Raw genomic sequence first — 13,656 nt, forward strand, 5'->3', positions numbered from 1 at the left:
GATGCACAGAGGAGCCACAGCCACACCTGCTTCGCCAACACAGCAAAATGGCTCTCCTCTGAGCTCCCCAGTAGTGCAGCCATTTTATTCACACTTTTTTCTTGTTGCCATTCTCTGAGCCTCTGGTGAGGGCAAAATTAGCTGGAGCAAGGGCAAAGCTTCAACTGTATTCTCTGTGTGTTGCATCGAAGCACACAGTGCTTTTCCTGCAGGTCCGTGAAGAGAGTGCAAGGCAGCTGTGCCACAGCTCCCCCTGAACCACAAAGGGAAAAGAGGAGGGAGTGGAAGCTCTCACACCTCATGACCCCAGGTGAGCCGGAGGGTGGCAGAGCAGGGATGGTTTACTGTGAAGATTTCATGAGCAAGGTCTGCTCATTTTGTCATTGGTACTGACTACTGCCACAGCTTAAACAGATCTGGCTTGTCCAACCATCAGCTCACAGAAGCCTCCAAATAAGTTTTCTGCCGTGGAAAGCATCTCTCCAGAAGACTTGATGTGCAACTTTATGAAATCTTAAAGACAGATTTAATGAATGACACTTAACTTGTCCCACTGCAGTAAAATGAATACAAGAAGAGGACCTGATCTTAATTTTCTTGCCGAGGGTAGCCTGCAGAGCATGAAATCCAAAGATACAATATCTGCTTTGTTACTCTATGAGCTTGCTGTAAAATATGCTGTAATCTTTGCCAGGGGTATGTTGCGCATTCCCTGGAGATTTTTCAGCACTGAGGAACACTTCAGACTGCTTAACAGTTTGTTCAGGCTTTGCCTTATAAGGCCTTTTAACTCCAGCACAAGCACATGACAACCCCTCCAAGTGTCAGCCTATTGGGAACAGATCACAGCAACAGTTTGCTCTGCTCGGGGAGCCACGTTTGTCCTTTCTGCCTTGACCTGCTACCCTTCTAGCACCTGTCCGGACCGCTAGCATAAAAATGTGGCCTTAGGGTAAGGGGTGGGGAGGGCAAAAGCTTAACTCTGCTGGTGTGCGTGTCTTTGCTGCAAAGTTTGAATGACTTTGAAGGCACCGAGGTATTTTTGTGTATTACACTGACTTGAGTTACAGCTGAGAAGATTGGTGGTCTACCAGTGATACACATTCTTCAGTGGTAAGACATGGGATCTGCTGCTTTTGGGGAGACATCTGATCTGCCAGTGAAGCTGAGGGAGCCAGGAGTTAAAAGTTGCTTTCAGTTAATTCCCGTTCCATGAGGGTAGGTAGCTGCAGTGGTATCAGGAACTCTGTATCAGGGCAGCAGAAACATTTTCACTTTTTCTTTTCTCAGTGTGTATGTGTTTTATTTTAGTAGCTCTGAAACATCAGCAGATTAGGCTAAAGTATTGAAATGGGGAATGCAAACCACTGAAAGCAGAATATGCTCTGCTTTGACTTAAAATATCCTCTCTGAAGGCTGGCTTAGTTATAAACCATGGGAAACAGCCATTTGTGGAAATCCAGGAGGACTCTCAGCCTCTCCCGCAGTTCCCAGCAGAGTTCACATTCTGGCTCGGCCAGGCTGCTCATCGACAGAGACCACACTGGACTTCACAAGTGTTTGGTGCAGTGGGGAGAAGGAGCCCTATGCAAGGGTGACACGGGGGAAAAATAGCCAGGAACAGACGTCGGTCCTCCTGCACCCCAATCCTGTGTCAGAACGCTATCCCACCTCCTGCAGGCAAAACCCAAATGGTAGCACCTACAAATGGTAGCACCTTGTACTACACAGACTCAGCAGCTGAATAAATACAGACTACATGAGGCAAAACATGCAAAAGAGGCCCCACAAGCAGACGGTTGTGTGACTTCAGTGGGATTACTACTTGCAGGACATCTGTTGAAGGGCTCCAGATAGAAACCCTGTCTTGTAACCTGCTCTGGGGGTGAAAGGTCCTATGAGACATTGCATTGCATGTTATCCACATTGTCATGGCCAGTATTTGTCATTACACATTGATTTATCCAGAGCTGAAAGATCACAACTTAATTAAGCATTAAAACTGCAATAACTGCAATATCCATGGACCTTAGGTTGCTCAGAGTTAAGTGTACAGCAGGATGAGTTTTTCAGCAAACGGAAAAAGAACAGCCTAGGTTGCACATGAAGCTCCTTACAGGTAGGAATATCCATATAAAAATTGAAGTTTCATCTGCTGATCTCCAAAACAAACTAAACCACCTTTTAAAGCCTTTCGAACCCATTTTTATTCACAGTCCTCTCTGGTGTGGGCCCTGTTGAAAGGTGTTTCCAGCTTCCTACTTGCACCAATGCTGCTTTTGACTCAATGGCTTTGTAGCTCCTGAAATTGCAGCTCACTCAAGGGAAACAAAGGCCAAGCTAATATTTATTGTGAAATCTTTTACACAAAAATAACAGACTAAAATACTTGTTCTGCTTCCCCTGAAACATCATTTTAATTTGACAATGCACACCAGATCTCCAATCTAAAGGCAACCCCTGTTTTTCCTGCCATTTTTACATTATTAGCTCATTTTTCTCAGTGCATTCTTTGTCTCTCTTCAAAGTATCAAGAATGTTCCTTTTGTTTTGCATCTTTCTTCCTCTCTGCCTCACTCCAGAAGATTATGAGCTACACTTTATTTTTGCTGTAGTGGGTTTTCTGTGGTGTTTGGGAAAACTGTGCTTGTATCGATTGCAGGAATGATTCCCGTTATAAAATTTCACAGCTGGTACACTTTCATCATGGGATGAGATAGGCAGCCTAGAGTACTAAATCAAAACTCTGATAGCTGGATAACAGGTGCAGTGAAAGGAAGGGGAAAAAAAAAAAAAAAAAAAAGGCTATTTAGAAGAAGCCATTTTTGGAGCTAATTTGTGGAACTCCTTGCCACAGTATACCACTGACAGTCAGAACTAACTATAAATCAGTAGAGGGCTGGAAACTTGTGTTGATAACAAGTGCAACATGGTTCAATAACAGGGTATTTTGAAAGGGAAATTAAATCCAGAGCTGTTCTTCAAGCTCTGATTCTGAGGTCTTAGGCAAAGCAGTATTATTCTGAAAGTGCTAATAAGCAGGATTCAAATAATTTTTTAATCAAAATTAAAAATGACTTGCAAGGTTATATTCCTATGTTGGCTCTATATAAAAGTAAAAAAACAGTGTAAAGTGCTTTTCTCAGAACTTATCTTACCTTCAGGAAAAAAAAACAAACCTTTTGAGAAATTCACCAAATAAAATGGGAGTGGTTTTTAATCTTTCTATCTCATTAAAATGAATGCATATCTTGTGTGTAAACTAGATTTAATAAACTATCGTTATTTTGCCACAGATTATATTTCTTCTTAAACACTAAAGATTAGCTTAATTTTTTGAAGGTGCAGCTATTGCAATGCCAGGTGTAACTTAACTAATTATCATCCTTCAGCAGCCACACAGCAAGCAGTTCCAGTACTAAGCAGTTCACATTAAAAGAACAAGAAGACAGCAGACAAAGAAACACCCTCACTGAAGAAGTAATTTGCAAGTTTTCAGGGCTGCATTTGTAGAAGGTCTGCTTATTGATCTACTCTATGAAATAAAATCATCTAATACTGTTTATGATAGAGTTTGCTTTGTAAGTAGTGTTACCGATTTGGAAACATACAAGTTTGTTATTCAAGTAGAATACTTCGGGCTTGACATCGTCACTTACATGACCCATATGAAATAAGCAGCAAATATTGTTACACTTCATCTCTTCACGTGCGTAATCAGGAGAAAAAACATACTGAAATTCCTAGATAGATCTGAAATGTGAGAACTCAAAATAAAAATTTAAAAGTCCCATTTTTTTAATATGGTCCCAGCTTTCTGAAAAGTGCCATCATCCTTAAATGGGACTCTCACTTCAACATGGAGTTATGTACATTAAGTATAGCTGAATTGGGACTTAGCAACTAGTAATTTGTTAACTAGAAGATTTGTTGAAGAACTTGTTTAAAACAGACACGTCCAGGGCTCCTGTCACCTCATTGCCATCACACACCAGATAGAATATTAGCATCTGCTGTAGACATATGTACGTAGGTTTACGCAGGCTAGAAGTATCCTGAAACAGCTATAAAACCACACTGTGATTTCCTCGGCACTAGAATCAGCAAACACTTTGTCTTCTGCCAAATCTCAACTGGAAGTATTTTATCAGTCCTTTAAAAGTATATTTGTCCATGATAGGAACTGTCTAACATGTGGAGAAAATTAAGTTGCCTAAATAGATCGGATGCAGACAGATAGTACACCAATCTCCATGCCTTTGGTGAGTGCCCAAACTGCAAATATTGTATTGCCCATAATGCTAGAAGATTGAAATAAATCAGTCATCTAAAGAAATCAAGGGAAAACATACAAAAAGAGAGATCATTTTTCTCTTCTATGAGAAAGGAGTAGATGATCACATTGGGTAACATCATGAAGAAGAGATGTGGTTTTTTTCATTAGCTGTATCTCTTTCTTTTTAATTTTATAAGCAAAGCAATGCTCCTCTACTATCCTTATGAAAGAGTCTCAGATAGTTATGCTGTGAAGAATGGGCAGTGGCAGAAGGAGGCCTCAACTGATGGATTTTCTTCACCTTCACTAAATTGATTCAAACCTCCTAGGAGAAATTTGTACGGCTCTTGTTCTGCACAAGAATTATTCAAGAAAAAAAAAAGGTCTTATTTTGCTAAATTAACAATCTGACATGTCTCATTCTCCATTTATGCAGGGGGCCCTGCTACATGGCTACTATTATAATTTATGATGAACTACTGCCTAAGGCATATAGTAGGCTCTGTCATGCTACCTGTCTGTTTTAAGACAGTCCCAGCCTCACAGGGAGCCTCCTTCTTTTCATTCCTGGCACACCTAGCAGTAACTATCCTAGCTGCAGGTGAACATCTCTTCAGATCATCTCTCTGATGAGGTCTGGATTTACCATGAGGTTGAGGACACCTGCAACCTTGCTCCACATCATACTCCAGTACAAGAGACATCAACAAGAGCAAGTTGGAGAAAGATTAAAAGCCTGCTTAAGTACTAAATTAAGACATAACTAGAAGTTTTCAGGGTTAAAGCATTCAGTCTATTCCCAAATATCTTCATTTAAAGGGCTGGGTGACTGCTTAGTGTTGAAACAATTATGTATTGTACTCTCTTCCAGGTTCCAAAACTGGAATATATGCAGAAGCTTGAAATGTAGACATGTTGACAGGGATTTTCAAAGCAGTCTAGAGGATTAAGAATCATTTTCCACTAAAATTAGTAGAAGACAATGTCAATCATTTAGAATGCTTTGTCAATCAGCATTCAATTTCATCCTAGGAACGGCTGACTACTAGGTTTAATGAATACTGTCTCTTCTGAATGCTACTTACCAGACAAGGCATTTGTACATTAGAGGCGCGAGACATAAAGATGATTTCCTAATTAGCTGCACGCCAGAGGTACCAGTTTAATGGTAATCTTATCTTGAGTGAGGCTTGTATGTGGTATGCAATATAATGTAAAACAGTTCACCAATTTGTACTTTATAACATTAAAGTATAAAATAATACCATTAGAGTGACGTGAATAGGAAGTCAGTAGAACTTGCATTTTCCTCAGGAAGCCTGATTATTATTTTTCTCAGCATCTACTGCTGCTGTCTTTAAAAAGCATTAGAGGGTGTACCGCATACCTGCAATGGCCCTGAGCAAGGAACCAGTGGGGATACCTTCCCCATGAAAGGGACATCACAATGTACTTGTGTGCCTTTGAGTCGAGCCCTGGAAGTGGAACCACGGAGAAGAAACAACTGCCTTAACGATCCTTGGAAGAAATCACTTGCACATATGAAACACAGTGGCTTTGCATAATACATACCGCGTGTTACGCTGGTTTAAGGCAAGCTCTTGGCACTTTGCGGCTGCCTCAGGCTGTGAAAAGCTTAATGAATTCCCTAGCTAACAACAAAAGTTAGATGTACCAATTTGGGTATTGTGTAGACTGATCCAAAATTCATATTAAACTTTCAGCATGGATCCAGAAAGTAACCAGTTATTTTTTGTCTCTGCTCCTTCTAAGTGACTTTGCCACAATCTGAAGCAGAGGCCAAAAGGCTAGGAGATGATTACTGTATGAAAGGTTTCTAGTTTTTTCAGGTCAGAGGACCAAAGATGGGATACTGCCTAAAAATCTGTCATTAGGGGGTCCTTTTTTTAGGGCTGGCACCACTGTCTAGCAGACTCAAAGGCTACATGATAGGTCTCTGGAGAATTTCAGAAAGATGGGCTGTGATAAGTAGACCTGACTCTGATCTGACTCTCTCCTCTTTCAAAGTACTGTCAGACTCCTTACTTGAATGGATGGATTTAACTCCTCTTCATCAAAGAGATACAATCAAAATTCCAGCTCTTTCATTGCTATAATGTGCTGGAGTTGAGGTGGACTGATCTGAAACACCCATCATTAAATTATGGCCTTGATGCAGACAAACTGAAGACACCTCTCTGGGCAGCCCCTTCATGGAGGATGAAGGCATGCTGTCTTAAATTTCCTGGTTATTTAACCTTAGCTGAAAGCTTGTCATTAACAAATGCTACCCTTTGTAGACTGGACTACTTATTACTTTTTGGCATTGCAAATCCAATGCCAATCCCCTAGTCCTTCTGTGAAGAGCCTGTTAGGATAGCAGACCAAACTAAGAATGGACTAGAGGGTCTGAAGCCAAAAGAGTGTTTAAAAAGGAGATATTAAGTTGTCTTATTGTCATATATGGGGGAACAAAAGCAAAGGTCACACAGTGATCAGAGCAGTAATAACACCCAAATATTCAGATTCTGGTCCCAGTTACCTTCTGGGGCAGTAGTTTATTTTCACCTCTTCTACAGTTTTTGCCAGTTGGGCTGCAGGTAACTTTTTTCTTTTCTTTACTATCTAATTTCTGAAGCAAAATCCAGTGTACTAACACAAACCTCGGCAGTAAATATTTTGTGTTTTCTAAGGGAATATCATTTCAGCTATGTACTATATGTGGAGGATGATCAGAAGGCACAAGAACAGAAATAAATGCTGCTAAAAGCAGTTTTCCTGCTGCAATCTGGGTTGTTTGAACAGAATGGAGAGGGATGTGCCAGAATCTACACGAACCAAGCTCCAGTTTTTAAATCCAAAGTAAAAAAGTTTATACATTTTCATCTTTCTCTTGGCAGATTTGAATAGCCAAGACAGCTTTAAGGGGCAAGAGAGGCAAGAGTCTCTTCCCTATCAGCATTAAAGTTGTCAGGACCCATGGAATTCAATGGCACAGAATGTTTCTAATGGGGTGGCTAACACAAGTCCTGGTGTACACGTGAATCTCAGCTCATTAACAGCTACAGAGGTTTGTGCAGCTAAGGGGTGGTGACCTATTTCAGTGGCATCATTATGCTGATAGAATAGAAATTCAACAAAAATTCCCTTTTTAGTGAAGAGTTGTCCTACTCACAGATACATCTCTGCCCTGCACTGTCGTGCTGGGAATATTACTTGCTCTTGTCACCCTTCTCTGCGCCAGCTGGATGTAAAGTGTCAAGGGAGGCCCTGGGAATAGAAAGTGGAAGACAAGGACTAACCAGAATTTTCTTTTTATGTAATTTCAGAGAGAATAAAATAAACTGGGAAATGTTGCCTTACATTTGTCCTCTGCAGGTTGTCTAATCCCTCTCTGCTCCCCAGGAGCCAAGGTAGGCTCCTGCAGCAAGGAGCTAGCTGGGTAAGCAAGCTGCAGTGCTAGCAGCTGGCACTGAAATCCCAAGAGGAGACAAGATGCTTTCTCCACCTGTGAAGCTTCAAATAACCCCAGCTACCAGGGAAGGAAAGAATGAAGAAAGGTGAAATGCGTACATAATTTCTTCTTATTCTTCGCTACTTCAAGGAAAGTCATTGCAAACAGGATCTCCTGGTTTACTGACCTGGAGGCTTTGACAGGGAGTGATCTGTGGCTTGCTTCATTAATTACTGACAAAGACTGAAGGTGCTGAATAAATTTCAGGCTAACATCAGGCTGTCTAAGCATGGCCGGGGGGGCTGGCAGGACAAGAGGTCTCAGTAAAGCCATTGCTTCTGGTCCCTGATACCAGCAGAATTGCTTAGAAGCAACTGTTTGTGGACAGCAGACATTACTTGGCCAGGAGACCAAATAATGTGCGGAGGCTCTTGAGGGCCCCTTCCACTCACAGCATCTGGTGGTCCATTGAGAGGACGTGTCCTGACACTGGCACGACCGCGTGGAGACCTCTCTAGTCAGAGGACTTCTAAGCGCAGAATGAAACCAAGCAAACATGGAAAAACCTAATTGACTGTACTTATTAATAAATTATGGCTTACCTATTCATAAGCCTGCTGTCTTGGGAAGGTTTAAAACAAAGCCGTGTGGTCTAGCTTTTTATTTCTTAAACAATGCCATCTCCTGCTGTGTGTGCTTCAACTCCATGTCTTGATAGCAAGTGGTAAAACTGAAACAAAAGGAGGGGAGAAAACAATTTCAGTTAAACCAAGTCTGATAAAAAGATTTTTTTCAATCAAGAAAGAATGATCTCGTGCACTTTCATAACTGGACTCAGCCACGGGTTGAGCTTTGCCACTGCCCTCCAGTTGAGCTTCAGACATATCGCTTATGGTTTTCCCATCTGCATTTTCCAGGTGTGAAATGCTGTGGGAGGTGGAGAGGAGATTTCCCAGCCTTTGCTTGTCCTGTCACTTAGGCCGGTTTTCCCACCAGCCCACACTGCCTCGGGGCTGTGCCCATAAAAACCCATGCAAGGGGCTACCATCTGCCACTCCGCAGCAGAGGGATCAGGGCACATATTCTGATGTTCAGCCACTTTTCACTTTCACCACTGCAAGTCATGAGTGGCAACAGACCGTGCACCCCCATGAACAGCCACGAGAGTGGGTGTGCAAGGCTTGGACACATAGCTGCCACCATGCAGCCACTGCTTGCTGGGTTAACATGTCATGTGAGATGAGGACAACTGTCCCGGGGTGATGTGTCACTGGGATGGGCATCCCTGGGGTGCAGCTCAGAGCACTGAGCTTCCAAGTATCCCGAGCACAACCCCTGGTGCTGCAGCCACTGTGCTCCTTCAGCAAGCAGCCTGGGTACGGGAGAGGGAAGGACAGCAAGACTGTTGTCTGACGAGGCTGAAAGTCCCAATTAAAACCGCAGATGGAGTAGCCTCTCCTGGAAATGTTGGATGGTGCCAATGCCAGAAATTTCAAAGGCTGTGTTGTGTGAGACGCTGTGTTTGAGGGAGTCCAAAAAGTAAGCATGGACGATGGGCTCAGGAATCTGAAAGTTTAGACAAACTTTTCATTCCTGGCCTATTTTAATACAGCATCTGAGGCCAGAGTCTGGTAAGAAAGATAAAAACCAGATTAATCAAACCTCAGAATTTCAACTTGGATGAAAATAATATGGTTCAAATATGCCCTAGGGAGGAATGCTCGACAATATTGAGGATGCCAGAACAGTGTTAATGCAGCACAATGCAACATGCTGGCATGTGGTAATTTTAAGAGCCAGAAGTATCTCCTCTTAAACAATCTGAAATGCAAATGTGAAGCCTGTTTTCCCTCTTTGCTCTGTGTTTTCTTGACAACCGCTGCCAGGATCCAACCACTAACTTGTCACCACAAAAATATGTCAATGCATTTGCAATGGCTGAGGTGTTAATCCTGACCTTCATGTGTATGAGTGTGCCTTCCTTACACAGTCTTCAGGCCAAAGTCTGGTTTCTTAGACTGATTCAGTCCTATCAACAGCCAGAAGGATGTGAAGCCAAAGGTTTTGCCCCTAGGAGAAGTTGCCTGGCATCATGCAAAAGGGTTCTGTTTGTATGCAAGGCAATGGCAAAAATCACCTGGTTTGTCAAAAAAAGGAAATGCCTTGTGAAAAAAAAAGAAACTCAAGTGGTTTAAACCACATTTTCTAATCCAAATTAGCTCCATGGCAAGGACAAGAACCTGATTTCCACCATGTAACTAAGCTGCCTCATTAAAAGTTCAGGCTACACATAGCTCAGAGTGCTTTCAGGATCTTCTCCAGCATCGAGCAGGGACTACAGATTGTTTCCTACACTCTTTTCCAAATAAATTAAAATAAAAATCTGTTTTGCATGGAAATCGGATGCAATTCACACATTATGAAGATGTAGCAGTTTTTGCTCTTTTAAAAATCACGGTGAAAAGAACAGCCTTTTAACTGACATTTGAGAAATAATAGGGACATTTTTCCTTTCTTCTTCATTTTTAGCTATCGAAGGAGGTATATTAAAATACTTCTTTGATTTTGCTTGTCTACACTTCTAGAACCTTCTTGCTTCTCCCTACACCCTCCATCCTCTCTTGTTTTCCTAGTAACATCATAATTTGGAAATATTACCCTGCCCCTCTGCCCTAAAAGTAAAAAAACAAAACAAAACAAAACAAAAACAACTGTGAGACTTAATACAATTTTTTATTTTTTATTAAAACCAACAAAGCGAAACATTCTGGAAACAAAAATCTTAGCCAACATGGACAAAAAAAAACACGTAAAAGTGGACTGGGTGGTTGTTTTGTTTTGTTTAAAGCTGCCTTCACTAACCAAATGTCCATTGGGACTGTCCCTTGCAGACTATGTCATGACCCAGTAAGTCACTTTATAGAGGTCATTTCACCTGGGTGTGCTTTGTGAACCACCTGGGTGCAGGATTCCCACCTCACTGCATCCCAGGCTTCAAGCTGTACAGAAGAGACTATAGGAAAACTAGTGGCTATTACTATTGCACGACTTCCACCCTTTCCTCTGTATTGCAAGCCACCAGCATGAAACTGCACTGCTGCTGATGCATCTTCTGTCATGCAATCATAAAATCATACAATTATGAAGTCATACAGTCATAAAGAGCTGACAGGGTGGGCTGCTACAGCAGAGCTGATCCGCGCTTCCCTGGCAAACTAAACTGAAGAGGAGTGCACAGACATACAGCATGTTTCACTGTGGCCAGGAACACCCCAGCACTAACTAGGATGCACCCTGCTTACCCCTCACCTGCAACCAGCACTGCAGTTAAATGGAAGAGAGAATAAACATGGGCTGAATACAGTGTCCAGCTCAGCTGCAGTTATGGTCCTTCGTGAACTGTCGTGAGGTTTTGTATCAGAAGTGAGATGTGCATATGCACTTTTATATACAACTACCTTGAATGCACTTGAATATATTTTTAAATATTTTGTTGAGTGGATGCCATGTGGAAGGAAAGAAGGGATGGCCTAATGTGGTGCATTTAACACACCACTTTGGCAGCATCTAATGTGACTGCAGGTTGTGGAGTGAAAAGGTTGGCTCTCCCAGCTCCAGTTAGCACTGAGGCTTACCCTTGCCTTTGCTGTATATAGCCTGTAGCAGAATTCCTCCCCTGGGCAAGGCTTAACAGCAAAACATGAGACGGGTATTGAAGGGATTTAATTGCATAGCTTGCAAGTCTTAGTAGGAGTTGCCCATGTATGTTCTCAGTGCACATGTGGGAGTATAGATGTCTGGGTCCTGTGTGATGGGGTATTTCAAAACCAGCTGTAGCAATATAAGCAGCAATACATGGACCTTTATGTGGTGACTGAAAACAAAAAAGAGAGGTTTTGAAGAAAAACAACAAGCTGAAAGGGACCAAATAAGCTACAGGACAGATGCCATACAAAAAATTACTTAAAGCTGGAAGACGGAAAGAGTATCCCAGTTTAAGCTGGAATTGTTGCATTTCCCCTAGCTGTGAGCCCACCCCAACACTCACTTACAGATACTACCTCACTTGGGATACAGCAATAAAACTTTGCCTTTTGGCCACAGAGACTGCCGGAATTATATAATGTTCTGTGAGTTTTCTATACAACAAAGGACCTCTTTCACAGAGGCAAAGCTAAGCAAGAAGTCACTTTGACATGCTATCACGAGACAAGGAGGCTGGGCACCAGTAAGGGAAATGGGACCAGGAGGTCAAACACTTGTGAAAGCAACTGCTTTGAAAAGCAGCCTGCAGCAAGCAGCACATCCTGGAGCTGGAAATGGGATGGAGGTGGAGGATGTCTGGGAGAGGAGACAGGCGTGCCAGCTGAGAGGTAAAATGCCAGGCTAGGTGTCACACAAAAGGGCAGGCACAGGGGAAGCAGGGTGATCTCCATACCTCTTGGAGTTTCCCCGTCTTATCAGCATGGGGTTATTAACCCAGAATTATATGCTGCAGAATGCATTTCTGCTCCTTGCTGCAGGACAGCAGCTGGATGACAGGCTCAGTGCCCCCCCAGCCCTTCAGCTGGCTCGGTGGCTGTCCTGGCTTGGGGGTGTCCCTCCGCTGGGGCAGCCCCCTGCTTTCCTTTGCAGTAGTATCCCATGGGACCAAGCAGGGAGAGAGTAAGGGGCTTTGCCCTTTATGAGTAAACAAAGCGTATGGGAAATCATACACCCTCCCCGCCTCAAAAAAAAAAAAAAAAAAAAAAAAAAAAAAAGAGGAGGATGCATGCAAAACTGAAGCCACATTTGAAATCAAGGGTATCCAAACGCTGCTGGCTCAAGCCTCCCCTCCCTTCCCCACCCGGCTCCTTCCCAATTTATACAGACACGCGGGGGCTTCAGTCAGACCGTTCGTACACCGCTCGAGCGCCTGATGTCACCGCAGCGCTTTAACGTGCGGTGCACGTGCAGGGTGCCCGGGCACCTTCCCTTCCCCCCACCCACACACCCCCCCCACACCCATCCCCTCCGCGGCTGCTCTTAACGCCCCGCGGCAGCCGCCCTGCGCAGCGCGCCGTCGCGCTCACGCGTGGCTGTGCCTCTCCCCCACCGCCCGGCCCTTCCCCAACCCCCGCCACGTGCCCCCCTCCCTCCCTCCCCGCCGCGCTGATCGCGGAGGACGCGCCGCGGCACCGCCGCCTGCCCCCTCTGCTGCAGCCGTGCAGGTTTGGATTACTGTGCACGCTACTGATGTCGAGCTCCTGTCGTGACCCAGCGCCCCATAGGAGGAGCAAATGAGCTGAGACGTCAACGCAAAAAATTATAGCCATGCGAGCTATCCCTGCACTCGGCTGCTCGCAGAGTGCATACATGGCTTGTGTGACAGCAACAGCACACAGAAGCGGCAATGAAATGCAGTTAGCAATACAGCTGGGAGACAGGCAGCGAGGCAGGCACTGGTCCAGTGACTAAAATGATCCTACCGTGAGCCAGCCTGCAGTGCCTCCAAAAGTGGCTGACTACTACACAGGAGCTCGGCTTTCTTTGCAATTACTCCGGTTCCCCCCGGGTGACTGCAGTGTGTGCTCCGGTTTTGTTTGCCTTGACTCTTTTTTTTTTTTTTTTTTTTTTTTTTTTTTCCTCCCCCACCCGTTTCCCTCTCTCCTCCCGTGTCCTTCTCTCCAGGATGGCGGAAGCAGAGTTGCACAAGGAAAGGCTCCAAGCTATAGCAGTAAGTCAGTTTCATTTTACTTGCTCTTTTGTCCATAGCCGCGGGTTGCGGAGGGAGTGGGGGGATTCCGGCACGGTGGCTGGGAAGCACCCGGAGAGCTTGGCTTTCGCGAAGTTGTGCGTGGAGTTCCCCGTTCGGGAAACCAGTGGTTAAAGTCTGCTTTGCAGGATTTGGCGGAGAAAGAGGGCTCTGAGGAAGAGCGTTGAGCTG

The 13,656-nt window shown here is 43.9% G+C and overlaps 1 long non-coding RNA gene across 1 annotated transcript in view; it reads right to left on the bottom strand.

Annotated features, from left to right (window-relative positions):
• Nucleotides 1-13,445, bottom strand: part of LOC116958856 — a 34,429-nt gene extending 20,984 nt beyond the window's left edge. Inside the window, exons 1-2 of the long non-coding RNA XR_004405500.2 lie at nucleotides 13,199-13,445; nucleotides 8,333-8,460 (exon numbers count right to left, since the gene is read on the bottom strand). This is a non-coding gene — a long non-coding RNA (uncharacterized LOC116958856). The remainder of the gene's footprint in view (nucleotides 1-8,332; nucleotides 8,461-13,198) is intronic.
• Nucleotides 13,446-13,656: the final 211 nt, after the last annotated feature.

Source organism: Tyto alba, unplaced genomic scaffold, assembly GCF_018691265.1.
Source record: "Tyto alba isolate M040663 unplaced genomic scaffold, T.alba_DEE_v4.0 Super-Scaffold_13, whole genome shotgun sequence".
In the NCBI taxonomy this organism is placed as follows: Eukaryota; Metazoa; Chordata; class Aves; order Strigiformes; family Tytonidae; genus Tyto; species Tyto alba.